The 16,582-nt window shown below is 36.4% G+C and overlaps 2 pseudogenes; both read left to right on the top strand.

The window, feature by feature from the left end:
• Positions 1–1,684: 1,684 nt before the first annotated feature.
• Positions 1,685–3,260, top strand: LOC150007259 (epithelial splicing regulatory protein 1 pseudogene; annotated as a pseudogene).
• A 1,933-nt stretch (positions 3,261–5,193) lies between these two features.
• On the top strand, positions 5,194–5,580 carry LOC150007258 (podoplanin pseudogene; annotated as a pseudogene).
• Positions 5,581–16,582: the final 11,002 nt, after the last annotated feature.

The raw sequence follows: 16,582 nt of genomic DNA, 5'->3' as shown, positions 1-16,582 counted from the left end.
GCTGCGAAGAGAGGGGGGGTCTGCTGCATGGGCAACAGCAGACCCTCCATATCACCCTGCCCGGGCTCTGTAGCTTCAGCTCCACTGGAGAGGACACTCCAGCGTCATCGCAAGATGTCGATTCAACATGGGAGGAGACAGATACCGTGTCACTCCCGAGTTGGACTGCACAGCCATTCTCGGCGGTGCAGATAGACTCTTAAGAAGCTACACCATCGTCTCTCGAGACGGATGGCTGCCGACGACGACGACGGAGATCTTTTGTTTTGAGGTGGGTCTCTTGTAGACAGCATATATGCAGATCATGTTTTCTTACCCACTCAGCTATCTTATGTCTTTTGATTGAAGCATTTAATTCATTTACATTTAAGGTTATTATTATTATTTTATAATTTATTTATTTGTTTATTTATTTTATTTTTAGAGAGAGGGGAAAGGAGAAAGAGAGGGAGAGAAACATGACTGTGTGGTTGCCTCTCACTCGTGCCCCCAACTAGGGACATGACATGCAACCTATTAATGTACCCTGACTGGGAATCAAACCAGTGACACTTGGCTCGCAGGCCAATGCTCAATCTACCAAGCCGCAGCAGCCAGGGCTTCATTTAAGGTTATTATTGATAGGTACTTATCCATTTTATTTTTCCACTTTGTATCTGTTTTCTTCTCTATTTCTGTTTCTTCATTTTCTTAAAGCAGACCCCACTGGGGGGAACCTGGATTCTTTCTTAGCCCTTGGAAGCTCCTTGCATGCCACCCCAGGGTGCTCCTGGGCAAGTACGGAAGGCACCTTTCTCCTTGGACTGCCCCAGGAGCCAATACTTTTGTTGCTACCAGCTCACTGAGTTTTTCGCTATGTCCTGGGGTATCAACACAATGATCTCAAGTGTTGCAGATAGAGCAGGCCATCCAGAGGCAGCGGGTGGTGGACAGCTGCATGGGGGATAGCCTACACACCACCTTCTTGGCAGGACCTGCAGATGCTACAAGAGCATGGTGGGCTTGAGCAGCAACAGCTTTGGACTCAGGGGCAAGGGCATGATGCTCAGCCCTTCCAGTGGGCTCAGGTCTGCTCCACTTGGTTCTCACTTATCACCAACCTTGAGGCGCCTGCTCACATGGGCTTTGGGGGACACCCCAGCTTGAGTAAGATGAGCTTGTGAATTCTCTCCTCCCTGGTGTACTTATGTGCTCACCAGCTTACAAGCACTGCAGTAGACTATTAACACTGAGGACACTGTGTCCATGTGAGTCACTAGCACTGTGTCTACTTTGTCCAGGTGCTGCACCAATTTCCAGAAGCTCGACTTGGGGTTTGAGCTGCCATTGACCAGTACTGTGAAGAGTGGATGGGGCTGCCTAGGAAGATGTAGCACAGGGCCAGATGAGCCTGGGTAAGCCTATGGAAGCCCTTGGCTTGAGCTGCTTGAAGGAAGATGGCTACTCCAGCAGCTGTACCACAGGCCCTCTGAGGCCGGCGGCTGCACACTTCCTGCCCAGGGTGTGGAGGACCAGTATGGACTTGGGTGGTTGGTTGTTTTCTGTACCAAGTGAGTCAAAGGGGTGGGGTGAAACAAGCACTTTCTTTTTTTCTTAAACGAGGTTTAGCATGAATTTTCTTGTTCTCACTTCTACCCTATCCCACCACCTCCTGACCCTGCTTCTCTCCCCACCTACCATCACAATGGTCTCTCTGGCTTACATGGTGGTGCGTTTTGGAATCACTACTGGGATCATTGGAGCCAAGCTGGGTCTGCATGAGAAGCAGCTGATTTTGATGTTATGGAATGTCATAAACCTGGCTGTCATGAAGTGGGGTAGTTGCACAAGTTATTGTTAGACCTCATTGTTTGGAACTGACAGAGGATTGTAAAGAAGAAACTAAGTTGAGGTCAACGCCTGTACTTGACACCTCAGGTAGACCAAGCCATCAGACAGCTTAACCAGTCTAGTCATCAATGTAGCAAAATGAAGGGTAGGGACTCCTCTTGTCTTTGTACTGATGTACTTCATGTCAGGCAAATCCTGCCTCCTGATGCTTCTATGAATTATTGCTTGTATGCTTCCATTACTTTTTTTTTTTTCACCCACACCTGATATAAACTGGATGTTACAAGCAATGAGAGTGTTTAAATGTTAAGAATAACTTAGCTTCCTGTGCAGAGCCTCTCAAGTTAAAGATATGGGGAATACATTTTTAGCAGTGATTTCACCTTATAATCACAAAGTTTTAGATTCAGAGAGAGTAAATTACATATCTAAAAGTGGCACTTGCAGCAAAATGGAAGTTATTGATAACAACACTGTAATCTGGGCTTTAGGTTTACAATGACAGTCTTTGGATTAAGATATTGCAAAAATCTTCAAAGGACTCAACATTGCCAAAGGACATTCCGTGCTGTGTCTGAATGCCCAGAGTTGAAGGACTGGTGAAGCTCTGATTAGGTTTACAAAGGAGGGGCACAGGGGCCTAACACTACAGAGGCACAAACATTACATGGAGGCTTGGTACACTGAGGTTCACAAAGCAACAGGTAAAGATATCATTAAAATTGCTGGTGGTACCTCTAATCAGGTATTACAGTTTCTCTTCAAGGAAATCCAAGTCCTTGTCCACATGTGGGGTTCCCTTTCATGACCACAGCTGATGAAATAGTGGTCTTCTCTGGACAATATTGCCCCATTACTAGGGAGAAGGAAGGCATCCTCCTTATTACTTAATCAGACAGTAGGCCAATAGGAGATACTTTGCCCTCTTTACTTGAGAAGAATATGCACAAGACACATTGAGGAAGAAGCATAAAGACATTGAACTGTTCAGGAGCATAGCAAGTGAAGTTCAGCAGGTGCCATATCAATTCCCCTCAGCCCCTATCATTCCACTCCAACCCTTCCCATTATTCTAGTGTTACCTCAGCAATTTTTGTCCCTACAAATATTAGAAACTGTGCACACCTTCAAGGTCTTTCCTACACAGACATAACTGAGGATATGTTGGACTTTCTAGGGCAGTTTTTCATAGATACACAAACTCACAATATTCAAATGGTGTTGAATGACCAGGGCCACCTATCAGGAGATGCCTTTATCCAGGTGAAGTCTGTAGACAAAGCATTTGTTTCATTAAGAACAAAAACAAAAAAATGATGGAGAGATATGTCCAAGTCTTTCACTTTTCTTCTGAGGAAATGGGGGCACTGTTTTTGTTTATATTCACCAATTTATTGTTTAATAAAGGATATGGCAAAGGGTACAGATAAGCAGCCAGATGAAGAGGTATGTAAGTTCTTGAGCACAGGGGCATTTGCCCCTGTTTAGACGTCCCTGACACATGAATATGTTTACCAACTTAGAAAGTCCTTGAACCCCATACTATGGGGATTTTTATAGAGGCTTCATCACATAAGTATGATGGGTTATTAACTTCATTTATACCTCCTCTCCTTTTTTATAGGAATGAGAGGTTGGTCTGAAAGTCCCAACTTACTAAATATGCCTTGGCCTTCTTTTGACCAGCGTCTGTCCAAGATCCAACCCAGAGTCACCACATTAGAACAAAAGACACTCCAAGAAATTTCAGGATATAGGAGTTGAGTGCTCTTATCACTCAAGAATTGCAAAGATCTTAGTAGATCCTTGTCAGCAACTGGGATCAAAGACTAAATGTTAAAACAAAAGATTCTCCTAGCACCTCTATTTATAAGGAGATTTAGGAGCTGAGTCAGGAAAAGAAACAGAGACCTGAATAGTATTTCTTATTATTTCACACCAGGCTAATCTGAGTGCATTTTGGTCCACCCTACACCTCACCTTCCCCCCACTCCCCTACCACATGACTTATCTGGCTGAACCAAAATTCTAGGCTGTTGAGGTTTTCCTAAACGAAGTTGCAGCTTTGATGTCAAGAAGTGATGCCAGGATGTCTGTATTAGTTTTCAATTGCTGCCTAAAAAATTACCATCAACTTAGTGCTTAAAGAACACCCATTTATGAGTTAGTTCACAGTTCTGTGAAGGGTCTCATAATCAAAGTGTTATTCAGGCTGGGCTCTTAGCTAGAGGTTCTGGACAAGAATACTTCCAGGATCATTCAATTTGTTGGTAGAATTGAGTTCTGTGTGGTTGAGACTGAGGTCCTCATTTTCTTGCTGGCTGTCAGCTGAGGGTCCATCTCAGTTCCCAGTGACCACTCTCTGGCCATTTCATGTGGCTTCCTCTATCCTCAAGCCAGAAATGGCATATGGACATTCACATATGCCCTCCTATGGGCCCCAGCATCTCAGCATTGCATCCAAAGTCAAGAGAGGTGGAACTTGAGCTCAGCCTTTTTTTCCAAAATGCCAGAGCCACAGAGTCTGCCAAGCTCTCTTGGGCAGCTCCTAGAGTCTGCCTGCTACTTTCCCCTGGAAAAGGGTGCAGGTTACCACCTCAAGCAGTCTCTGGCCCACTTACATGAAGAAAATAACTTTAAAAAAAATTCAAGCCATCAAATTCAATATTAACAAAAGCAATACCACATTTGGTTCTAAAATTACCGGCAGCACAACGAACAGTTTACTTTTCATAACAAGAAAAACGTAGGTTTGTGCCTTACTCTTAAAACAAAAAGGACATTTAATAAAATGTTTAAAATTTTTAAATAAACCACTATCGCATGAACCTTCTTTTCCTTCCTGCTGGGGAACAACAGACTAAAAGCCTATTTGCCAGGGTTTAGGGCCCTCCACACGTCCTGGCACCCTTTGTCTCCCTACAACCCTGTAACTTTAAACCTGACCTGAGGTCATCCTTTATCACTCTAGCTAAACAGAGCCAGAGGTCAGGCTTAATGACTCCAAACTGAAACCAGAATGCTCCTGAATGCTCCCTTGTCCTTTTTGGGAGAGATAAATGCTGACTCTGCTCTGAAAGTACCCAGTTGTAAAGTTTGTTCCTCCAGCTGTTTCAGGTGAGGAATCCTTCTGCACTGGAGATTTTCTTCCCCACGTTCCAGCCCCCACCTTTTGAACTCTGCCTGCTGGCTACAGAACAATTTTTTAAAATCTTGTCAATACAGAAGCTAGTTGCTGGGCCATAAAGAAAATAAGTTAACTAAGAAGATGAGGCAGTGCCAGTTCTGTTCTTCATTTTAGGAAGCACATTGCTCTGGGTCCTGTCAAAGGGAGCCAGTACGTCCTAGCCAGAAGATGACGTTATGACTCCAGGTGTGGAAGATGGCGTGGTGCCTCCAGGTGCCAGTGAGGATCCCCATGAGTCTGCTGCCTTGACAGCTCTGGTGCCAACAAACACAGAGAGTATAATAGACATTCATATAGAGGATCTGTCAACTCCAGAAAGCACAATCCATGCCCAAGAAGGAAGCCAGAGCACCACCACCCCAAATATGGTGACTAGTCACCCCATGGAGAAAGTGAGTGAGGAGACACAAACAAGAGTTGAGAGAGATGGCGTGGTGACAATGACTTTAGTTAGGTTCTTACTAGCTTTTGCATTCATTGATAGGATCATCATTGTTGTGCAAAGAAATGTTGGGAAGGTACTCACACTAAAGGGAATTGTGTCATTCTACCAATATGTTTAAAAAAGAGTTTCCAGCTCCCCTTGTCCTTGAGCATGTGGGAGAAGATGACCCATGGAAATGTTTGGCCACACCACTTAAAATCCATGCTAATCACTCCATGCATCATTCCACTTGCCTGAAGTAACCAAAGGAAAGATAATTCAGAAGACTTGTTCTTCTTTTGAAAAGTATTTTAGATATAAATTTTAAAAAGATGAAAGCTATAGAAAATGGAACAAACTATATAGACTGATTTGTAACAAATATAGATGATATAATTCATTCAATTAGAAATTATAATCATGTCTTTGCTCTAACCATTCTCTTGTTAAAACACAAAGGAATCTGGAAATATTTATATCAATGGAGTTCTTGGACCTAGTGCAATGTTGGTGAGTTGAATAAGCATTCTGTAATTTCTGACCTTTTAAATAGTCACATTCCAGTCTAGTTTGGTCTATTTTTAAGGCCTGATTTGGTGTGAATAATCAAACAGAAAATCTAATTTTGAATAAAATGTAATGAGCAACTGATTTTCACTGGTCTAGATAAATCATTAAAAGGCATCTATTTTATATTACAAATAGGAAGTCTTTGTTTTGGAGAAGGCACTTTGTTTCTCCTAACAAGGCTACCAGGCAGTTTCTAGGTTTTTTTTTCTACCTTCTCCAGAAATGACTTGATGACTCTAAGGTTTGCTCCTACCTGCCCCTCTGCTTCCATCAGACCGTGGAGAGCCATGGCTAAGGAGCCAGTTTTCTTTCTTTCAGATGACACAATCCTATAGATTGGCTGCTTTCTTTTGGCATATGGAGATTTTAACCCTGTATGCCAAGGAAGCTTCTGGACATCCAATAGTGTCAGAGGCTCAGGTGTTCCATAAACCAAAAACCACAGTGTCCCCAAACCAAAAGAGACCCTGAGTGTACCTGACTCACCACAGGAAAGAGAACTTGGCAGTTTTTCTAACATTGACTTTCTGCTTTGGAAGAAAATATGGGGAGCAAAAGTGTTCATTATAAAATACCAATTTTAAAGAAGTATATGGATTTAAAGTTTTGATTTAAAAACAAAAGCTATTTCCAGTCTTTATAATATAGACCATATATTCCTGTGGGATTATAATCAAAAAGACCAAAATAAAGGAGCCCACACTGCCATTCTGAATTTGTATTATCCAATTTAGTTAATTTCTTTCTATAGAACAATTGAATTCTTCCCAAACAAAACAATTTATACTGAGTGGATGCTTAGTTATGATTGTAGTTGTAGAATTCTTATTTCCACTAAAGTTGTTCAAGTTCATAAAACAGGAAAAAGTAACTATGAGTGGGAAAAGCGAAGCTTATTCCTCTCATTTTTTGAAGTCATGTGTGGATAATATTTGAAATAGTGTGATCTTATGATGCTCTAATCCAGCTGTTCCAACAACACAGGATTTGTATTTGAACATCAACTGATTGAAAGAAGGAAGCTTAGAAGAGCTTTATTTTATGAGTTGAAGTACCCTTTCATTTTATCAGATTCTGGATCAGGAGTTAGAAATAATATCCTTTTTTTTTCCCATCTTTTTTTTTCCTCACTGTGAAAAACAAAAATTTCAGGTGAACATATATTATGACATTTATGTCCACAAAACTTTAAAAAAATTAATATACATAACCCATGTACATGAACAATGGTGTGGGGATTGCTTGAGTTAGTAGAAGGTGTTGGGCGGAGGGGGACAAAAGAGGGAACATTGAGACAACCGTAATAGCATAATCAATAGAATATCATTAAAAATATATAAAATGAATAGACAAACATATTAGAAGTATTCATTTGTTTAGTCATCTATTTGAAAACTATTTAGTAAGAAAACTATTTGGTAGGCACTATGATAACCTCTAGAAAAGCATGAACCTACAAGACAAACACACTATGCCTTCAGGAAACTTAGAGGCATTCAATTTGGGGAAATATATTAAAATAGTAATATAATGTAGTATTTAGTAACTAAAATACGTGCTAAAAAGGAAACAAAAAGGTGGATACGACAGAGAGTAATGACAGTAGACAGGCATAGAAAGGATGATCAGGAAGGGCTCTGGGAGCAGGTGACATGTAAGCTGACACATGGGCAATGAGGAAAAGCTGTTCTGAAAAGAAAAGAGAAAATTTCAGGAAGATGAAAACTCCAAAGCTTGTATGACTGTCTTCAAACAGTAAAGCTGCGGCATCCTTGAAGAACTGAAAGAAAAGCTAAGTGATTTAAACTAAGTATGTGATGAGTGTGGAGAGAAAGGGAACAGTCAGACATACAGAACGTCAAAGGCAGTGAAATGTGTTTGACTTTTTATTTCTTGAACAAAATGAGGAGTCACTGAATGGTTGTAAGCAGATGAGTAAAATTTGAATGAGAAGGGGTTAGGAGGGTTTGGACTTTCAAGAAGAGTTCTTTTTGTCAAAATTCATGTAAGAGATAATGATTCCCTGAGCTGAGGGCTAGCCTGCAAGTGCAGAAAAATACTCAACTTGATATGAACTTTGTAGATAGCACAGGAGTTATGGTGACCTGGATGTGGAGGGTAAGGAAAAGGGAAAATTTGAGATTGACTGTGATTTTTTTTAATTGATTAATATTCTGGAAAAAATCATAATTTGTTTTATCTTTTAGAAAGAGTATGTTTACTATCCAAGGATTGTCTTGTGGTTATCAGTGATAAAAATGTTAGGGTCAAGAGTAACTAAGACTCAGCAAAAGATAGAGGAGATAGGAGAAGGTAGACTTTACAATACATTAATTTATTTTCAGAAGGCTATTTGAAAGGTGTGCTAGTGTCAAAAGGGTAATAGAATTTTTCCAGTAGAATATTCAAGATGTATCTTTTTGTTCTTTCTCTAAATGATGATATGCAGTACTATATTATTATTGCAATGCTGAAATCCTTTGAGTAATTGTGTATTTGTGTTAACATTTCTGATATGTGAAAGGGCTAAAGAGGAAAATATTATTTCTGAGTAGCAGGAGTTATCTATCTATCATCTATAATTTTATTAAAATATTTTACAGACTGAATAGTTAATACTTTAAAACTTAAAGTAATGGTAGTTATAATGTATCAATTAAAGAAAATGTTCCAAAATATGCTGGCTTAATGGAAAATAAAAATATTTGTTATAGATAAATATAAATTTCACAGTTAGTGCTGCAGACATGATTTTTTTCTAGAGCCAATGTTCCCTCTGCCAAAATGTCCTGTTTACTTGGATCATATCAACAAACTGGCAGACCTGGCCAGTCACTGCCTACCTGAGGGCATCCTGGCTTTCAAAAGTTTGAGCTCCATGACAAGGGACCTAGTGATTCTTATTCCATCTCACAAGCTCTTTTTCCTTATCATCTCCTCTGTATTATCTAATGATTGTCCTAAACATTGTGACAGAAACTGCAATTTATCTATTCTTTATTGATTCTCATCTTCTTCCTCACCCACAGAAAGCAGATTTTGTTGTGAGGGGAGTGTGCCTGGCAAAGAAAACTGCTTTCTTCTAGTTTCTCATACAAATAGGGCTAGCCTGTATATGCGCCCTGGCCAATGAGCTCCAATAAGATATTTTATTTATGGAAATGGGGAACTCAAAAGAAGAAGGAGTTTAAATCAACTGGCATATGTCGTTTTGTCTTTCCTCTTTCTTACTGCCTGGAAAGCAAGTGGAATGGAGAGAAACCCAGTGGCTATCTTAAAAGCATGAGGTTACCATGCGGATGAAAGCTTAAGGATGGCAGAGCACATTAGGGAAGCTAGCAGGGAGTTGATTACGTCACTGAGTTGACCTGGAAACCCAACTATACATTTCATTATTTGAGAGAAATATGAGTCTCTTTCTTATTTTAAGCTTTAATTTCTTGCTCCTGTTACTCAGAGTGTAACATATGGATACATCACTCTGAGAGAGGTGACTCAGTTAAAAATGTTTCTGATTACAATTTCATAGAATCCTGTAATTTTCTAATGGGACCCTTTATGGTTTGTAAACGTATTTATTTATTTCAACTTCGAGGGATTTTTAGGAAAGAAAAATTGCCAGTTATTTTAGTTGCCAACAAACTTAGAGGAAATTAAATCCTAAGCTATATGTTCCATACTTGATTCTGAAAAGTATTAGTGAATAATAAAATGTTTTTAAAATGTTGAAGAATGCAATAAGTAAGCATGCATGGTAAAATGTTTTCTATGAAATTCCTAATCCATGAAATATTTAAATTTGTTAATTTATGTTAGGAAAAAAATCACTTTTGAGTTATTAGGACTTTGGGTGAGACACTAAATTGTAGTTAGGAGTTGCCCTATATATTGCAGGAAGTTTAACCCTTCTGGATTCTACTCCTTCTCATGTGAGAGTCAAAAATGCACCCTGACTGCTCAGGACACATCCTTCTGCCCCTCCTTCTCTCACCTCTTTCTCCCTCATCTCCCCTATTGAAAACCACTGGATCATGTAAAATCCAAGACAATTCTGGTTTGAAAACATATATCATTTATTCTTCTATTCCATTTGTTTCACATTCAAATCTCTATTTATCTCTACTGATTTAAAATATTCAAGTGAGGTAACCTTTATTTTTCTCTAATAATGAAATTCTGTCCACTCAACCATTCTTTCTCTCTTGATTTCCATGAAATATGTTGAAAGAAAATAGCATAAATTTTAAGAAGTAACATATTAGCATAACAGTTATCACTCTATAATGAAAACAACACAGGATTTTAGTCTAGATCCACTACTAACTTGCCACAAACCTCTTAGAGTTTTTATTTATCAGTGAACTATAGTTAACAATATTTTTATTTCTACCATAGTGGAGTTATTAAAATTGTATGGGTTTATATGTGAATAATTATTTTATGTGAAACACTAGGATAGTGATTTTTGTTTGAAATTTACAAAATGTAAAATGTCTACATATTCATATATTCATTAATATATTTCTTGAGGCTCAAAGAATTCGATTATTACTTTCTGATGAGTTGTATCAGACATAAAGTGATAAAAATTATGAATATTCCATTGTTTCATATTTTTATTTGTAACTACATTTAAATTTAAAGTGACTATGGAAGAATCACAGATATTTGTAACCATCCTCCCTGACTTACAACTCCTTTACAATGATACTTTTGAGGCATGGTTGGTATGGATTTTATTTTCAAAAAAGAAAAACTATACATATTCAACAAACTCTTAAGTAGCATATACTTTGTGTCACTCTGTTTACTAGTATTAAGTAGTTTAATCTACCTAATAAACTTATGATAAATACTATTACTTATAAAAGGTTGTATGAGTATTAGGTGTTGGAAACTAGATTGAAATTCAGGTAGTCTGACTAAGGAGTTCATATTCTTAATCGTTAATAATGTAAATAATATATATTTTTTATTTAAAAACTAATTTTGATAAAATAGTTATTCTAATTTGAGTTTTAAGTGTCATTTTAAGCTATAAAAATCAAATATATATATTTTTAAGCTATAAAAATCAAATATATATATAAATATATAGTTTTGCTACCTGGTAGCTGCTTAGTCAAAATCATATTCTTTACTTTTTTCAAAAATAAATTTCTGAATTGAAAATGTCTAATGGATGATCCAAATTGCAAATGTTCTATTTGTTTTTCTGTTGTTATTTATAGCAGTTATAGAAGTACACGTTTTAATTTATATATACTTGGCAACACTGTAGCAAGTTAGGGTATGACAGAAAGGAAACATGGAAAATATTTATCAACTATAGGGAATCAGTGTGCTTTTAAGTAGAAACTGTATAAAATGCTATAGATATTCTTAATTTTTCCCTAATGACTCATACTACTAAAATGGGGGAAACCTCAAAATATTATTAAATTGTGAAAATATTATAACATTATAAATAAAAGTTTTCCCATATTTTATATAACACACATTTAAGTGAAATACATGTGTATGAAAACACTCTCATAGAGTAGCATCATGAATAACTGTAATAGCTTCAGTGTTTAAATATGGACAATGTGGTGCTACAGCAGATATTATTTTTCTCATTTAAAAAAAATTTACTTTCAGAATATAAGTTGAAGACATGGAATCTCTTTTCTTTGTTTAATGCCAGCTAATATATACAATGTTATGGTTAACATTTCCTCTTATACTGAATCATTTTTTCTTTTCTATCAACATGATAACATAAATATCTTCTAATTTCTAGAATTACATTTTCAAGTACTATATAATTTTAGCTAGTAACATTTTAGTCATTTTAAAAATTAAAATATTAAAATGAAAGTCTCACCTAGTTTGCAATACCATCTCATATATCAAGTTTATATATTTAACACACCATTTTCTTTTCCAAATAATCTCAATAATGTTCTTTGAATTTTCCATCACCATTTAGATTTCTTATACCAAATCCTCCTGCCCCCACAATCATCATGCTGTTGTCCATGTCCATGAGTCCTTTTTCCTTTTTTTCTCAATTCCCACTTTAACCACCTTCCCTTAGCTGTCAGACTGCTTTCTATCTATAGTCTGTCTCTATTTTGCTTGTTAGTACAGTTAGTTCATTAGATTCCCCATGTGAGTGAAATCATATGGTATTTGTCTCTGAGTAGCGTATTTCATTTCATGTAATGTTCCAGGTCCATCCATACTGTTGCACAGGGTAAAATTTTCTCCTTTCTCACAGTCAAGTAGTATTCCATTGTGTAAATGTCCCACAGTTGTTTTATCCACTCATCTATTGATGGACACTTGTGCTGCCTCTGTATCTTGGCAATTGTAAGTAATGCTGCAATGAACATAGGGGTGCTTATGTTCTTTCAAATTAGTGTTCTGGGTTCCTTCAGATATATTCCCTGATGTGGGGTCACTGGGTTAAAAGACAGACCCATTTTAAAGTTTTTGAGGTGTCTCTATACTTCTTTCAGTAGTGCCCGCACCAATCTGTAAAAGGGTTCCCCTTTCTCCATATCCTGGCCAGCACCTGTTTATTGATTTATTGATGATAGCCATTCTAACAGATGTAAGATATCTCAAGGTTGTTTTAATTTGCATTTCTCTGATGATTAGTGATGTCTGAGTATCTTTTCATATATCTATTGGCCTCTGTATATCTTCTTTGGAAAAGTGTCTATTCAGATCCTTTGCCCATTTTTTAATTAGTTTTTTAAAATATTTTATTTATTTATTTTTAGAGACAAGGGAAGGGAGTAAGAGAAGGAGAGAAACTTCAATGTTCAATAGAGGAACATTCATTGGTTGCCTCTTGCAAGAGACCCCAGCCAGGGACCTGGCCCAGAACCAAGGCATGTGGCCTGACCAGAAATCAAACCTGGAAACCTTTTCATCCTGGAGGCAATTCCCAATCCATTGAGCCACACCAGTCAGGGCTATTTTAATTTAATTTAATTTAATGTTATGATAAAGCTTTATTTTTTATATATTTATTGGGATGACATTGGTTAAAAATATTTTACAGGTTTCAAGTGTACATTCTAATATACATGATCTGTATATTGCACTGTGTGCCCACCACCCAGAGACAAATAATCTTCTATGACCATATATTAGATCTCCTTTACCTGTTACTAACCTCCATTCTCCTTCCCTCTGGTAACCATCATACTGTTATCTGTGTCTATGAGTTTTTGTTTGTTTGTTTTTTTTGTTCATCTGAATCTTTCAATTTTATATCCCATGTACTGAAATTATTCTTGAAATTAACTTAGTTTTACTTTCTGAGAAAATTCTGTTATCAATATAACTATATTTTTCCTCAAATTTCCATTTTTTGTAAAAAATAGACAATTGTATGTCTATGAATTAGGTGATATATAAATGGAATATATGTATGAAATAATTTGTTATATGCCTTTCATGTGGTAGTACATTTTGATGATGTCTGAATATTTAATAACTTGAGTGGTGTTGGAACAGAACAGACACTAGTTGTAAACACACACACACACACACACACACACACACACACACATATAGGATAACTCTATGGTACAAACTTAGAAAATATTAGCCCTGGTATGTCACATTCAACATAGTATTTTACAGATTTATTCACATATGTTCTTTGATCCCTGGGTCATTCTTCTTTTGGTTGCCCAGATAACCTATGCCCTTCCTGCCTTTAAATCTCTTTACAGATCACCTTTGAAGTGACCATTAATTGACTACCTTGTTTAAAATTGCACAAACTCTTCCTATTACCTTTATTCTTAATTTTTCTCCATTGAAGTTTTTTTTGTTGTTTGTTTTTTGTTTTTGTAAATAAGATTATATTGGCACACAAATCTGCCTTTTTACTTATGTATTGTTTATGGTTACTTCCCCCTTACAGAGTCAGGTTTGTGTAGTTATGAGAGACTGTTTGGCTGACAAGACTAAAGTGTTTACTACTTGAACCTTCACAGTAAAAGGTTTCCTAGTTCATGTGCTAATTTACTTATTTATTATGTTTGTTGTCTATCTCACCTCACTAAATTATAAATTCTGTAAAGCAGAAGTTTTCTCATGTTTTTAATCTTTATTATTTCTATATTTCCATTGCCTGTAATAGCACCTGACACACAGTAGACAATGAACATTGATGTATAATGGATGCATAAGCAAAAATGAATAAAATGTTGACTATTTTCTTTATATGTCTGCTCTCTTCACTAGTTAATCCTTTAATGATTTTAGTTTTGCATTTCATAAAAATATAGCAGATGTTTATAAATGTAAAAGATAGGTAACAATATATAAAATTATTTTCAATAAACATAATTTGTGGCAAATTGACTATAATAAAATAATAAATTATCAAATTATTTATAATGGGTTTTTAATCATTGTAAATATGTTATGTATAATATTCTCTTTTTTATCTTTAATAGGTATAATCTACTGGCAGAGAGAAAAGTAGAAATAGTTTTACTCTTTGAAAGTGGAAGTGACAACCAATATTGCTATTTTACTTTTAATATGACCAGAAAATTTAAAAAAGTGAATGTGAAGAAGCATAAAAGAAAGAGAGTGCTTCATTTTAATGTTTATAGAGACAAATAAAGTAATATGAAGAGTTGTAGACTTGAACAAAATATATTTAGAAAGTAGATTTTTAAAAAGTCACACAAAATAAAACATAAAATTCCAACAGCCTTTAGATGTGACCATAGCTTAAAATAAATGCACAAAATGTGTCAAATAAACTCTGAGAAACAATATGAAACAATATCAGTGAGGAAGAACAAAATACCTAGAATATGAGAGATTGTTCAAGGTACTGGTAATGTTAAAAGCTTATGCACGTAAAATTGTCAAACATTTTCAGGAAGGTAAATCTGAGACGAGCCTGAGACTTGAAAAATGACATGGCCAGAAAAATGCATTTTACTATTTCTATGAGATGAAAGATGAAAAGGGAAATAATTGTGCCCAGTGCTGAGAGAAGATGGTATAATGCTTTACATTGAAAATGAGAAAAAATAATCCCCCATCTTACTGTGGCAGGTTGGGTTCCCAGGTGCTAGAAAACATATTCTGAGACAGAGATTAACTTGCAGGATGAGTATTTTGGGGAAGATCTCTGGAGATTAACACCAGTGGAAGGGAGCAAAGTAAATAACTGGACAAAAACAGAACATGGCATGTACCACTAACAAAAAGGACCCCACCTGTGGTGCTCTAGAGTTATGATGGACCATCAAAATTGCTCCAGGGTGGAAAGAGATAACCAGGCCATTTGTCCCCATGCTGATCAATCATTGAGTGATGCTGCTACTGGAAGGATTAATAATGTGGCTTAAGGCAGGTGTTTTCAGCATAGTAATTTGCAAATAGGATTTAAAGCTTAAAATGTCTTTTGGCAGCATTTATAATTGTGTCAGTGAGGAGGTTAGTTCATGCTAATGTCACCTAGAGTCCACTTACTTGCTGGTTCTGGGAGTAGTTCTCACGGGCTTCCTCTTGCTGAGGTACTTAGAATACGACGGTTAGTATGAGCCCTTGCTTCTACAGCTAATGTCAGGACTGCAACAAAGGCAGTCATCATCGCTGTCTTCTGCTGCCCATTCTTAATTTCCCTTACCTTTTGGTGGTTTATTTTGTGTCATTTATCCCTGAGCATTCTAAGGCTTTGACTACATGCCCTTCTCAGACTGATGGTGCTTCACTCTTCCACTTATTCTTATTGTTCACATCTTCTATACCTTTGCTGGTTTTGGTATAGTGAATTTATCTATCATTAAGAGTTGGCTATTAAAGTCTCAAACTATTATTACTTATTTTCTTACTTCCCTCTCCAATTGTTTTTTTAGTATTTGATTGCTGTATACCTGAGTTTTGCTTTTGTGTATGTATTTTTTTATTAAAAGATGTATATCCTCAAAATAATGAAGAATTTCATTACATATTTTTGTCTCTAGTAGTATATTTTGTTTTAAAGCCTATTTTGATGAAATTAATTTAGCCATTTTGAACTCTTTTATGTTTTCTTCTTGTATGATATTTCTTCTTCCATTCTTATTATCAGCCTGCTTGTTCCTTGATAGGGATAAAATTTGGGGCTATAGCTTGACATTCCCTCTCTTTCACTTACTTATTGATATCACTCCATTGTCTTCTAACTTACATAGTTTCAGACTAGAAGTCTTCTGTTTTTTTTTTAATTTATTTATTTAATGTTTTTTTATGCATAAGGTCACTTTAACTTCCTTCAGTATTTTATCATTCATTTGTAAGATTGAAATATGATATATCTAGGTGACTTTTTTGCTGGGGGTGGGTGTTTATCTTGCTTAGTTTTCTCTGAGATTCTCAGATTTGTAGTTTGCTTTTTGTCCTTAATTATGGAAAGTACTCATCCATTATGCCTTCAAATATGTATATATATATATATTTTTTTTCTTTCTGGGACTGAACCACACATATAACAATACTGATGTTGATTTGAAGCTCTTATTGATATTTATATAGTTTTGTCTGTCCCTACCTTTTCCTCA

This window comes from Furipterus horrens, unplaced genomic scaffold, assembly GCF_987537825.1.
Source record: "Furipterus horrens unplaced genomic scaffold, mFurHor1.1.pri manual_scaffold_6, whole genome shotgun sequence".
NCBI lineage: Eukaryota > Metazoa > Chordata > Mammalia > Chiroptera > Furipteridae > Furipterus > Furipterus horrens.
This window is presented reverse-complemented; position numbering and strand designations above follow the sequence as displayed.